The sequence below is a fragment of the Rhamphochromis sp. 'chilingali' genome, assembly GCF_963969265.1.
Source record: "Rhamphochromis sp. 'chilingali' genome assembly, chromosome: 8".
Classification (NCBI taxonomy): domain Eukaryota; kingdom Metazoa; phylum Chordata; class Actinopteri; order Cichliformes; family Cichlidae; genus Rhamphochromis; species Rhamphochromis sp. 'chilingali'.
This window is the reverse complement of record NC_137935.1, coordinates 23,191,608-23,206,093: the sequence shown is the minus strand read 5'-3', so window position 1 is coordinate 23,206,093 and position 14,486 is coordinate 23,191,608.

Sequence of the window (14,486 nt, the reverse complement as noted above, 5' to 3'; positions counted from 1 at the left end):
AGAGCCTGCAGGTGGCAGGCTAAACTATGAATACAATGTACACATGACATTTTCTTTAAATGAGAGATTCGGCACAAGCTTTTACAGTAAACAGCCAGTGGGAGGTGAAAAAACACATTTCTCAGCACTATAGCTATATACTATACTATTTAGTTACTTATGGTTTTAAACTACACCGTTTGACATTTTATTTTATTTTTTAATCTATTAGCTATTATATATTTTTATATCTTTTGGTATTATGTCCAGAGGTACCAAAGAAGTTCAAATGTTTGATAAAAGGGCCTGAAATCCAACTTTTCCTGTGATGAAAGTGACTGTTTTTATGTTAAGGTCGGACTCCTGTGGGACTTATTTCAGTCAAAAACTAAGGACAGCTGCCAGTGACAGCTAAAGGAAACACACATGGCTTCAGCTGGTTAACCTATGACCTGATAGATGAAGTCCCTTTATTTTGGAATTGTGAATCTGTTGTTTGCCAGCTCTTTAAATTCATATAGACTGATATTTCATACCACACAGTGACAGAAAAACACCTTAGACATATTTAAATATAATCCTAACCCATGAATTCTCAAAACAGAATCAGCAAAATTAGAATTGAGGTGGCACTGAACCTTGACTGACTTGGAAACTTTCCCAACCTTGTGAAACCTTAAACCATGACAAAACACTGCAGAGGCGTGGATTTGAGTGACAGAGGCAGTGACCTTTATTTACTTACAGTTTACCAAACCACACCAAGTATTAATGTACATTTAAACAATTCTACAAAAGCAACCAACAAAATGTGAACTTACACAATGTTATACCATGATAGTTATATTAAAGTATACTCTATAATAGATTAATATTAGAACTTTTATATGAAAATTTAAATCTGATGTACAGCATGGCCCATCTCAGAGTCTTTGTCTATTGCTGAGTAACTGAAATTTTGATTAACCAATTCACTTAAAACACAACACTCGGATCTTATGTTGATTAAAAGAAAACCTGCATGTGACATTGCACATGACAATGATCACTTCATATATTTATCTTTCTTTGTGTCTCGTACTCCGGAAACATCAACATCATTTCCACAGGAAGTGGTCTGAAGCAGACTTTTGCATCAGGTCCTTTCTGCTGTCTGTCAAAAGTACATTATCACTGTTTGAAAGATATTTTTTTTAGTCAGTTGGTTTCATTTGGGGTTTTTTTCATGACTGCTGCTCAGTTAAAATAATGATTGCGTTAATCTGGCTGCAGTTAATATAAAGAATTTCTTCAAAGAAGTGAAACTGGTGGTCTTGTGGTTTTGTTCCGTGATGCTTGAACAGGTTAATATATCATCGTCAGGGTGCTGCTCACACTGTACAAGATGGTGATGAAGATGCACGTTGCCAGGTGGACTCTCCTTTTTGCCCTGTGCTTCACTTGTGTTTCTTCAAATGGTAAGTTTTTTGTTTTTTTAAGAAATCTTAAAATATAATGTTAAAAATGTAAAAAAATAATAACCAGTTTTAATGTAATGTTTAGAAAATATATGTCTACATAAGTCTGTCAGGTTTTCTTCCAATTCTCTCTTTTTTTTTCTTTTTCTTTTCTTTTTGTAAATATTTGACTCTACTGAGTGAAGAGCTCAGAATCTGGCCAATGAAAAGTACACTTAATGTATTTAGACCGTTAAACTATCACTTAACTATCATGTTAGGGTAAAATCTTCTATAAACTATCTTAGAGCAAGCTGGTTAAAACCAGTTGCAAAACTGGGACATGACATTGGATTTTTTTTTAAAAAAGAGACATCTACAGAGTTAAATTAAATAATAAACTTGGTCTGAATGACCAGTGAGGGATTCCAACCAGACCTCAGTGCGGAGGTGGGACAATGTGTTTTTTTCTGACAGTGACACATGGCAACTTGTGTTTATTGCAGAAAAGGTGAACTCTATGTCATGCAAAGGTATTTGCAGAGCAAATTCACAAAATAATAATATTATTAAATATTATTAAAACTATTCTGAAAACGAAACAAGGTAAACTTTCAGCGATCTAAAGTCTACCAGCAACCTCTTTTCTAAAGATGAAGTGATCTTAAGATCACTCATAACACCTGAAGAAAACACAAAGGAAATGTTCAACTTTGGCTTAAACTTAACTAAACTGTTGTTTATCTGCATTTTAAAGAGTATATCTGCTTGATTTTTAACTTTATTTTAACATTTGCATAAAAGATCTTTTTCTCCTTGATATAGTAACACAGGGTCATTTTTTACCTGTTTGTGGGTGGGCCATATAAGATTGTTAATGGTTTTAAAAAGCATGATTAAGGTTATCACTTATACATTATTAGTCTTTGTCACAATCCACATCCTTTAAGGGAGTGACCTAAACTTTCTATTTTGTTTCATTTTTCCCTTTATGATGAAGACTCCTGTGAACATTTAGGAGAAATCGGTGAAGAGCACAGACTGAAGGTTCCACTTGGTTCATCTGTGCTTCTACCATGCAACATTCAAACAAGCAAGTTCAAATGGGTGACGTGGAACTACAGTGGCTCAGGGCAATTGCTCAATCTCTCATCAAAAGGGCACGTTACATTCCTGGACCCCAGAAATGGCCGAGTGAAAGTCTTTCCAAACCAGGGCTCAGAGGGGAACTACTCTATCAGAATTGATGATCTTGAAAAGGCTGACATAGGATTTTACCACTGTATACAGGAGGAGGGAAAATGTGTTCTAGTGGTGCTGGATGAAATAGGTAAGTGGATTTTTACTTGTAGATTTTAAGTTTATTCAATATTAAGCAGCGGCCTGTACTGTTTCTTCTGTCCTTGGATGACAAATGTCAAGACCCAGCACACACGAAAAGGACAAATAAATAAGTTTCTGTTTCCTGTGATATAGATCTTGTTAAACCGCAACTCTTCATGCAGGTACAAAAATCCCATGGCTGGTGATATACATCTGTGCTGGTGTGACTGCTCTATTTCTGCTGGGTACTGGTGGCTACTACACTTACAAAAAATGCAAAGGTGAGAATTGTTCTGTCTGAAATTTAAAGTCAAAGCTGAGTGTTTTAGTGATTGTTTAGGAGGCTCATTGTATATTGAACTCACTTTTTGATTCTGATGTAGATATCCGTAACAACAAAAGCAACAGCAAAGTAGAGAAGAGTACGGTCATTCCCAGTAGTGCAGCTGCTCCGGGTAAGCAACAATTTCAACTCTGTGTCACTCCAGTAATGTTCATTTGTTCGATGTAAACTAGAAGACATTTGAAATTTGTATTCACAGAGAATAACGTTTGCTTTAAAATCATTTAACTACTTTCTTACTGTTTAAAATTGTATGACAGATGCATAAAATACATATACAAGTATCACTTTCATGGCTATCCATTATGTTTAATGTTCATGTGAATTTGCATTATAATATCAACAATATACATAACACACTATACAGAGGTAAAACTACAAAACATGTCTTTATCTATCAAATCATAGACTGTGTACTACCTTTCAGCTGTTCATTTATAGTTTTACAAAATAATTTGATGTTTTTAATCAATATCATTAAGTAACTGTTAGGTCAATTGTTAACCAACGTACTTTAAAGGTGCTATTTCAACCATTTATTCACTCTTTGACAGTTAATTGCATATTTAATTCATCCCTTTTTTGTTTGTGAAGCTGTCTTCATGTTTAGCAGAACCAAACAGAAGAGCTCTTTCAGTTACTCTGCTAATGTTTCACTGCAGGTCCCAGTGCCCCACCCGTGACAACAATCAACATACCAGTAGGTGTGCATGTACATGTACCACAGGCAGTAAGACCCTACACTCATGATCTTGTTTATGGTGAGTTTACTCATCTTTTTCTTCTCTTCCTCACTATTAAACAAACATTTTGAAGTCATTGTATATCAACTGAAAAATGAAAAAAAAAAGTTCAGTATATAATGTTCTCAAACAATAGAAAATGATGACCAGTTCCCAACCAGTGCTGACCCCACCAGAAGTAATCCACACGGAGCTGTGCAGTATCTGGACAGGACCCAGCCTCAACAGTCTGGTCAAAGCAGCGGTGGAATTTATCCAAATTTGGATCAGTTTCGCTTTGAAAGGGTGGAAAGTCAGAGAACCAAACATAGATTTCATTTAGGTGCTTAGAAAAAGTCAATATGCTTACTGCAGTTTGCATTGTTGGTGACTTCTAAATTGTAACAGTGTGAAGTAACCATCTTCTCTTACCCCATTAGAGCTTTTCAGCAGATTACGGCCACCAAGTTTCAGTCAGCATTATTACGGTAGAATGAGCAATTCTAGTCATCTTTTATTTTTATAATGATGCTATCATCATTTCAGTTCTGTCTGATTTTGACTCATCCATTTTATTTCACAGTAAACCAACATGATCTCCGCAAGCAACACGTCAAGTCGAAGCAGGTGGAGAATCAAAAGAGAGGTAGTTAGTGTTCGCTGAGTTTTCTCCAAATGATCAGAATTATTTGTCACTGTTGGAGAATAAGCACAAAACACTGACTTCTGTTCTTTCCTCACCTGTTTCTTTACCAGCAGGCCGCGAGAAGAAGAAAAACAAAGACAGTGAGTGCTGACTTCATCTGTGGGCATGTTAGAGATGGAATAATACTGTGCACTGAACTGCTCTCCCGATTTTCCACTCTTTCCCTCTCAGACTGTGAATACAAAAACCCGATTTACAACATGAGCACCGAACAGCTCAGCCAGCTGTAGAGAATGAAGGGCACGAATGAAGGAGTTTAAATCTCATTTGAGAATGAGGGCTACGAATTCTTTTCTATTTTACTCCTTTAAGGTGATCCATGTCTTTTGTATTTGTTTGTACTGTAAGTGCGCTGCATTCCACTATTCTCTTGAATGCTGTTAGAATAAAGTTCATCAGTGTCTTCACATATAAACTGATTGCATGATGAATATACTAAAAATGTCTTCTATTGATATGTTTACCACTATGTACAGAGTTGTGTGACTGTAGAGATGTGTGCTGTTTAAACTTACAGATTGTTGTATTGAGCCTGTGTGTATGACATTGAAATAAGACTTTCTAAAAAATAAAAACTGTTTTATTGCCTTTCTATTATTTTAAAGAGAAAAATTCAAGATGTTTTTTCTTAGAAACAAAATCCCCCGCCCCCCCACACACACGCACGCAGTGACTGTAACTTTAACAAGTTGGGGGGAAACCCATCTTGAAAAACTGATAACACCAGAGGGTGACCACACGATGCTCATGTTGTGTGGGCAGACACCTCACTGTCTACTGGCTGCATCAGTTTGCAGATCACTTTCTGATCTGCTGGGTTGCTTTTACCCTCCTGGTGGGAGAGGTGGCAATTAAAGCTAACAACAACCAGCGGCGCCCTCGCACTCAGACTCAGCAACCACGAGTGAAGACCAAGTTTATTCTGGTGACATTTACTTTCTTTTCACTGCCTATTCTGAAATGTGAAACCCTGGCTGTTTCAAACTATTTCGAAACACTGCGAAAATCAAAAAGGCCACTTTGATTTGCTGTGAGGAGTTCATGTCTCTCTATATATCAAAGATTAAATTCACAGATCTTTTTAATGGCCATTTACGTTTACGGTAAGTCATGCGCTGTCAATATATGTACAGGTATGTAGCTTTCAAAGTGCGTGGAGCTTTGAAATGTTTGTTGTGTCTGTGCTTCTATTTCTATTGATTCACACTCAGATGACCACAGCGGATATTACCAAGTCACTGCTATAGCAAAGCAGCGCCACTACTTCCTGCAAGAAAGTAACAGCTTGGTTATCTTAACAGTTGCATCCTGGGGATGTTTTGTGAGAAAGAAAAGTAAGATAAACCCATTGTGTATTCTTCTAAAAGGACTTTTATTTTCAAAACTTTTCTTTAACTCAACACAAATATAACACAAATATAACCATTTTCATTGAAGCACGTGCCAGCAGTGGCAGAGTTGAGTCAGAAAAGTGTTGAGTCTTTGCCTCTAATCTGTGAAAGGAAGATGAAAGGTAATGCACAGAAATATCACAATATATTTTAGTTTCTGTTTATCAAATAATTCAAGCATGTTTTCCACAGAAGTGTCATCAAAGCAGTTTCTCTGCAGCAAAGATGGCTTCAACATTACCATACACAAGCATGCAAGAATGCTCCCTCTGAATCTGGATACAGTCTGGATTCATTCTGGCCAAAATCCCAACTGTAAACCCAAGAAAAGATGAGCTGATGCCATCACTTTCATCTTTCTGTTCAGTGACTGTGGCACTCGGTCTATGGTAACCATCAGCCTTTAGAATATAAATAATGTTATATATTTACAGTGTGAGTTATTGCATGTAAATTAAGTACTGCACAGTGGACGATGACACACTTCACACTTTTTTTTAAAGATAGTTGTCACTCATTCTAGTTTCCTTTTCCTTTTGTCTCACTGTGCAGTGCAGCTTTGCACTAACTCAAATGACTCAACTAGGCATCAGGGTTCAGCAAAAAAAAAGTCAGAGCGCCCACTTAAACTGAGGAGCAAAGGAACAAGAACTGAACTGAGAATTGCCAAAAGTCAAAGTTTCATTCCTATTTTTGTTTTAAAAAATATTTTTTGTATTTGTTAATATGATTAAAATGTGGTGGGTCTTACTCAGACATGTTTATCTGCAGATTTCTCATATAGGTCTTTCTATTCCCATTTTTACCATCCAATAGTAGCTGAGCGTGGCCAGCCCGTGTATGTGGAGCTGTTTGTAGTCAAACGTGAGGACAGGGACTTTGTTCTGCTGCCGGAGGACAGCTGGGCTACACCGACTGAGGACTCAGATGGCCAACAAAGATGGAAACTGCTGCTAGTGACAGCCACAAAACAGTTATGCTGCAAGTTTCCAATACAGAACTAGGATAATCCTCCATTCACAAGTGGTTTGTGGTTAGACTTTTCTCTTTTGTGAAATCCCCAACAGCTGAAAACCTGGTATGTTAAAGAGAATTTGTAGAGAATTTGTATCATTTTATCGCTGAGCTTTGCTACAGTACCTTTTCTCCTACAGGTGCATTTCTACTGAAATGTAGAGATCTCTAAGGGGCCAGGGAGCCTGCAGCCTTGCAGTAGTGGGAAATCGACTTTTAAACTGTTCATCTTTTGTCTTATAAATCTAAAAATAACACTGATCCCACACATTAACATGTAACACTGTGAACAAAAGATTGTTTTTCTTTGTTTTGGGGGAGTGCATAAATCAGGAAGACCTCCTGGATCACTATATGACAATCAAATCAACCAAGAACTGTACAATTTGTAATGGATATTAAATTGTACCTTGGCTCCCAAAAGACGTTTTCCTTATAATATTTGATCACATATTTAATTCTATAATCCTCCAGTCACTGCACAGCTTTATTGTCACTTTGGGTTGTTTGTGTCAGCAGCAGGGCTGGACTGCGACAAAAAATCAGCCTGGGCATTTTGACTAAAAACCAGCGTACTAGGTAATATAGGAAAAGCCATAAAGCCTTTAAATGAACAAAAACGCTTTTGTGACAGTGGTGTACACTGTCCTGTTGGTATATATGTATGATTTCTATATATTTTGCATCAGATGACCACTTTGATTGTAAGATTCTGATAATTATTTATTAAAAGCTAGACATTCTAAATGAGAATAAGAAAGAACTATTTCTTTGTGCCCCCCTTTCCCTGTTAATGCCCTACCTGACCCAAGGCAAACCTTTAGACCCGTCCCAGTACAGTTACCAGCTGTCAGCAACTGTCAGAAACGGTTCGTAACTTCCCTTCAACTCATTCGTCACCTAAAAGGTAAACCTGTTTCTCCATCACCTGTTCAGCTCTCATTCAGTAAGGACATCTCCCGTTTTCATCTTCATATTTCCCTCTCACCAGATATCCAAACCGATATATGCCCTGTATGCCCGATGGTCAGTCCAGCTGTGGTCAACAGGTTGTCTGTTCAGATGCACGCAAGGAGCAGATGCAGATGATGTGTGAACAGCAGTGTTGTTGTTACGAGTAGTTATGATAAAAGACCAGTAGATGTCGCCCTATGTCAGCTAGCACATTAACATTTTTCAGTGTCGGATATAGATCTGATATAAATATAGATCTACTGCAAACAAATGGCTGTTTATGCAACTACAAAACAGTGTCAGCTTTTGTTCTGTAAATCTGTTTGACTCATTCAAATTGTACTAGAATCGATCTCTAATGAACTACATTCGCTAACAGCTGACGTCATGTGGAAGCAAATGAAAAAGTACAATTTGAAAATATCCATTCAAATTCAATTAAAATTGCAAATCTTCACATTTGTGCATGGGTTTAAACAAACAAGCATGTTTTTTTTTTATAATGGATCAAGTGCTGCTCATGGAGAGAGAGAGAGTGAGTGAGGGAGGTGGGCAGGAAGTAAAAGTCACAGCAAGATACCAGAGATAACATCTTTCAAAGTACAACAGGAATCGACCTCAAAAATCATAAACATGGATCCCACTCAAGAGCTTCAAATTTAGAATTTAAGGGTTTAAGATGAGACACTTAATCGTATTCACAAGCATTCAAAATCCCTAAACAACAAATGGTAACCAGAACACAAATAAAGCAAGAGTCCAAACTACATACCTCGCATAGCACAAAAAAAAAAAAAAAAATGAAGCGCAAAACCAACATAAAAAAAAAAAAAACGGGGAAAAAAAACAACTTCGAAAAAACTTTAAAAAGTTATGTTGGTTTGACACCAGTGATACAGACTCATTAATCAGCCATATCATGCAGAATGATGATGTGTTATTTTAAACAATAGTTTTAATTGTATTGTGCATGGTCAGCGCCAGAGCAGATGGACTGGATGGGTAACTTGCTTGAACAGGGGAAATTAGATTCAGCACACCTAAAAAATGCATAAATAAAAACACATTTTATTACCAAATCTACTCAATTTTACTTATAACTGTCAAAGTAGGTCAGTAGAATTCAGCTGATGGGGAAAAGTGACCTTTTTGGACAGCCTGGACCCCTGGAGCCCGTCCATAATGCAGACACTGGTGTAGATTATTATGATAACACTAATTGTTAAGAGCTCCCTCACCTTAAATTTAACACCACACATCGCACACTGAACAAAATGACAAACTGATGGTCTTTTCTGTCCTGCTAGCAAAAAGTAATTTACTGATTAATGTGTTTCTTCTGCTTTTTGTTTTGCAAAAGCAAGCTTGGATATGATGCATAATGAGATCATAACAGGATACACAAGACAAAGTTAAGTTAAAAAAAGAAGTTAAAATCGTCCACTAAAGGCTACACTGCACAACAAGTACGTCTCTGTTTGGCTGTTTTCTCTGTACACACTGCACCAATGAAAAAATACCTTTATTTTGAAAGTTGTGTTTGAATTAGGCCCACCCACCCGTTTTTTTTTTGTCAGTGCCAAATATACTTCCGGATGGACCCTTTAAATAGAACCTGTGGTCTTGCGTGTACCCTGATGCTCAAACAGGTTAATACACCATCACCAGGGTGCTGCTCACATTGTACTACATGCTGAGGAAGATGCACGCAGCTGGGTGGACTTTTGTTTTGTGTCTGTGCTTCAACTGTGCGTCTTCAATTGGTAAGTGACTCGGTGGAAGTCTAAAAAGTATGAAACTACTCTAATCAATTAAAAAAAATAAAAACAAAATGCGGATTGAAATATTTTGGCTGAATATTTGGACTTCTGACCCAGTGGATGGTTTCAGAAAAATATTTTTAATCAGATTTAAGATATATTAATTAAACTAATCAACTAAAATTCATGAGGTTGATTTTTTTTGCATTTATTATTTATAATTGCATTTATTAAAGGAAATGTGAATTTCATATGCAAAAGTATTTAGAAAGCAAGTCTAACTCACAGTTTACCATCCAACTGATAAAAGGCAATCAAACCTAAATCCAACAGTCACTAAATCTAAAGGAAATACAAAGGAAACTTCTGTGATATGTTTTACTGAAACGTAACCAGAGATCTTTCTTGTAAAATACAATGTTTGTATCTTTAAAATACCTTTAAAATACCTACTACTTCCTTTGACACTTTCTTGTTTAATGCACTGAAACAGACATATGTTTAATTGCACTTTAGGTCTTTAATTACCTAGATATGATTGTTATACTGTTTAAATATGTTTAAAACTTTATTTTTATCACTGTGTAGCTGGGTTGTAAAGATTGTTAGTGTCAAGGTCTGTGCAGGCAGACCATGATGAGTGGAAAGTAATGGACCCAAATGCAGATTAACAAAACGTGGAAATGAAATTGGATTATAACAAAAGTTGCGCTTTTTATTGAGGCCGGGAAACAGAACATGAACCAAACACTTCTGCTTCTTCTTCCCTGTCATAATTATTCACTTTTATTGAAGAAATGAACACGTCATGAGCTCTGAATACCTGCAGTATGGAGGGGTAAGAGGTTGTTCTGTTGGCTCTTTGATCATCTGACCACGAGATGAGTAAACTAAACTTTCTATTTTGTTTCATTTTTCCCTTTATGATGAAGAATCCTGTGAACATTTAGGAGAAATCGGTGAAGAGCACAGACTGAAGGCTCCATTTGGTTCATCTGTGCTTCTACCATGCAACATTCAAACAAGCAAGTTCAAATGGGTGACGTGGAACTACAGTGGCTCAGGGCAATTGCTCAATCTCTCATCTGAAGGGCACGTTACATTTTTTGACCCCAGAAATGGCCGAGTGAAAGCCTTTCCAAACCAGGGCTCAGAGGGGAACTACTCTATCAGAATTGATGATCTTGAAAAGGCTGACATAGGATTTTACCACTGTATACAGGAGGGAAAATGTGTTCGAGTGGTGCTGGATGAAATAGGTAAGTGGATTTTTATTTGTAGATTTTAAATTAATTTAATTTTGAGCTGTAGAGTTTCTTCATTTTGAATAACAAATCTCAAAGCCTGACAGGCAAAAGGACAAATCAATAATCTATTACAATGATGTACTCTGATACATATCTAGTAAAACAGCTGCTCTTCATGCAGGTACACAAAGAATCCCGTGGCTGGTGATTTACATCTCCGCTGGTGTGACTGCTCTATTTGTGGTGGGTGTTGGTGGCCACTATGGCTACCAAAAATGCAAAGGTGAGAACTTGCTGTGTCTGACTGGATTGTCAAGTGATTGTTTTGGAGGGTGGATTGGTCACAGAACCATTGTACCAGACAAAAAATAATTAAACTGCCAAACTGCAAGATATCCCATGTTTATAGTCCTGTAGAATTTGTATCACAGAGAAAAAATTTATTTTTTTTAAATTAACCTATTTTTAGTTAAAAAAAAAAAAAGTTGTTTCAAACCGTAATAAATTAGCTAAGGATTCCAAAATAAATAATCTGTTGTCGGACAGCATAATGCTAAGAGCACTTTTAACACAAACAAATAAAACAATAAATGTCAGACTACTGGAATAACAAATGTGAAATCTAAAATAAAATGTATTGTTTGTTTTCGTACAGGAGAAAACAGGTGAGAGGCCACAGAATCTTCCTTCTATAATTAATCCTCAGAAGAGGGAAAAGAGAAAAAGAAGAGCAAAAATGAAAATACTGAAAAGTTACTAAATTACAAAATTCTATAAATAAAATTATTCATGAACTAACTGCAATTAACGACATCTAAGGTTGCAAAGCCATTTCTAAAGCTTCAGGATTTCAGAGAACCACAGTGAAAGCCATTATCCACAGACGGAGAAAACTTGGAAAAGTGGTGAGCCTTCCCAGGAGTGACCACCTAACAAGAAGACTCCAAGATCACATTGAACTCATCTAGGAAGTGAAAAAGAAAACAGAACATCATCTCATGAACTGCAGGCCTCACTTGTCTCAGTTAATGTCAGAGGTCATGATTCAATAATAAGAGATTTTGCTCCTTATCACAACTGTTTGAAAGTTTTGCTGCTGCCGCACAACCAGTTATTAGGTTTAGGAAGCAATTACTTTTTTCACACAGGGCCAGTTAGGTTTGGATCATTTTTTTCCTTTAATAAATGAAATCATCATTTAACGACTACATTTTATACTTACTCAGGCTACCTTTGTGCAGAGGTGTGGACTCGAGTCACATGACTTGGACTCGAGTCAGACTCGAGTCATTAATTTTATGACTTTAGACTTGACTTGAAAAAATGTTCTAAGACTTGTGACTTGACTTGGACTTTTACACCAATGACTTGGGACTTGAATTGGACTTGGACCGGTTTACTTGAAAAGACTTGATATTTTACCCCAAATATAAAATTTAACATGCATATTATATAGAGATTGAAAATGTGACGTCATTCACGGGTAGAACCGCAAAGGATTCTGGGAACTCGTGGCAAGCGGTACTAGCGCACGCAGGCTTTCAATTAAAATCAGTTATACAGCGATAAAAAGAAACACAAAAATGTCAAGAAGCCGTTGTATTATTAACTGCAATAGCCGGTCGCATGACAGCCACGGGAAGCCGACGGGTAAAGAGATCGGTTGTTATCGGATTATGTCGTTGAAGAGAAATTGTTCAAGCCATGTTTCCGAAGTAACAAAGACGCGACGGATGGCCTGGATTGCAGCCATTCAAAGACCAAATATAACGTCCCAGAACACTCCAGCTCACAGGTTAGTCTGCTCCAAGCATTTACACGAAGGTCAGTGTTTTTTAGTAGTTAATACCTCATTTTCATAACATAATTAGTGATATAGGTTACAAGCAAGTCTGGCGCTGAACAGAAATGGTCGCGCTATGCTCCTTTATTTATTGTGCATAAATAGTGAATTGTCCTGACACAATATTGCGTTTCGCTTCTGTTACTATGGTACATTGACAAGAACATATACTTTTATTCACAGGATAAAACAGGTTTTTTGTATCACTAATTGCCCAGTACGATTACAGCATACAATATTATTGTCACTGCTACATTTCTGTGATGCTACCAGAAATTATTTCCACTACTAATTAATTACCGTTGAGCTCAAAGGTCCTATTAATAAACTGTTAAGGAATGTGTATTTATGAAGACGATTTGTGAGATTGGTAAACTTATGATACGTACGATGGTCTTTACTTTCTACACGGTGCATTTCAAGGTCCTGTACCCATCCGTCGGTAAACTGTACCTGGGCTTGTTGCAGTGACCTGAAGTTACTAAACTTCATGAGTGTATGCGCTCACTCCAAGAACCGTATGATTATAAATATGCATATAAATATGCTAAGATGAGATAGCTGACTTCATCTAACTAGCAAATGTTGTCCAGGCTATGTTGGTGATACAGTTTTTTTAATGTGTATGATATTTTTGTCATGCGATTTTAAAGCCGGTCCTACAACCGCATCCAAGAATAACATGCAGCTTATCTCAGAACTGTCGGTGAAAATTATTCTTGGAGCTAAGTTTAATTGAGCTGCATTTTAAAGAGGTGCAATTTCACAATTTGTGTATATTTTCTAAGTTCACTATTTTGTCATGTGTTGAGAAAAACACAGATTTTAAAATTACATGGTCTAATATTTACATTTAGCATAACTGCAACATTATTTTTTCGTTGTTTTTTTTTAAAGACTCGAAAGGACTTGAAATTCAAAGTTTCAGACTTGTGACTTGACTCGGACTTTTACACCAGTGACTTGAGACTCGACTCTGACTTGCCTGACATTACTTGAGACTTGACTTGAGACTTGAGGATAAAGACTTGAGACTTACTTGAGACTTGCAAAACAATGACTTGGTCCCACCTCTGCCTTTGTGTGATATTGAAGTGTTTGATCTGAAACAGTTTGACAAACATTCAAAAAGAAAAAGAAATCAAGAAGAGGGAAAAACACTTCTTCACAGCACTGGATGTATATATGCTGATTTATTTTTTATTTTATTTTTTTTTGACACAACCCACTGTGGCTTATGGTTCTAATTTTAACTCTTACAGAAACCTGACATTTATGCAGTGTGTGCATCCACGTGTAAATTGCATTGGCTTCTAAAAGAGAAGGTTTGCTTATCTGTTGTTTACTAAAATATAGAAAGTGACAGCAACCACCAAATAAAGCAAGCAAAGAAAAGAAATATGCAAGTTATATATATTTCAAACATATTAACTTTATTTGACACATGATTATACACTCAATATGCATGTTTTTTTTTTGTTTGTTTTTTTACAACAGATTATCCAGAACAAAGTTTACTGGGTTCTGTCAAGATCCTTCAAAAAAGGAAAAATAAGTTTTGTACACACATATTTGCAAACCATCTATCAGTTTTGTAGGGGAAGCTGACATATACCAGAAGAGTTTAATCTGAGACATTCCTTAGCTGCTGCTTTTAACCGTGTTGAATTACCATATTTCTCGCTCCTTTTTCTCATTGCTCTCCTATTACTATGAAATATTTAGAAAAAAGTGAGAACTGTATAAGTCAGCTGGGTACGTTAAAGTT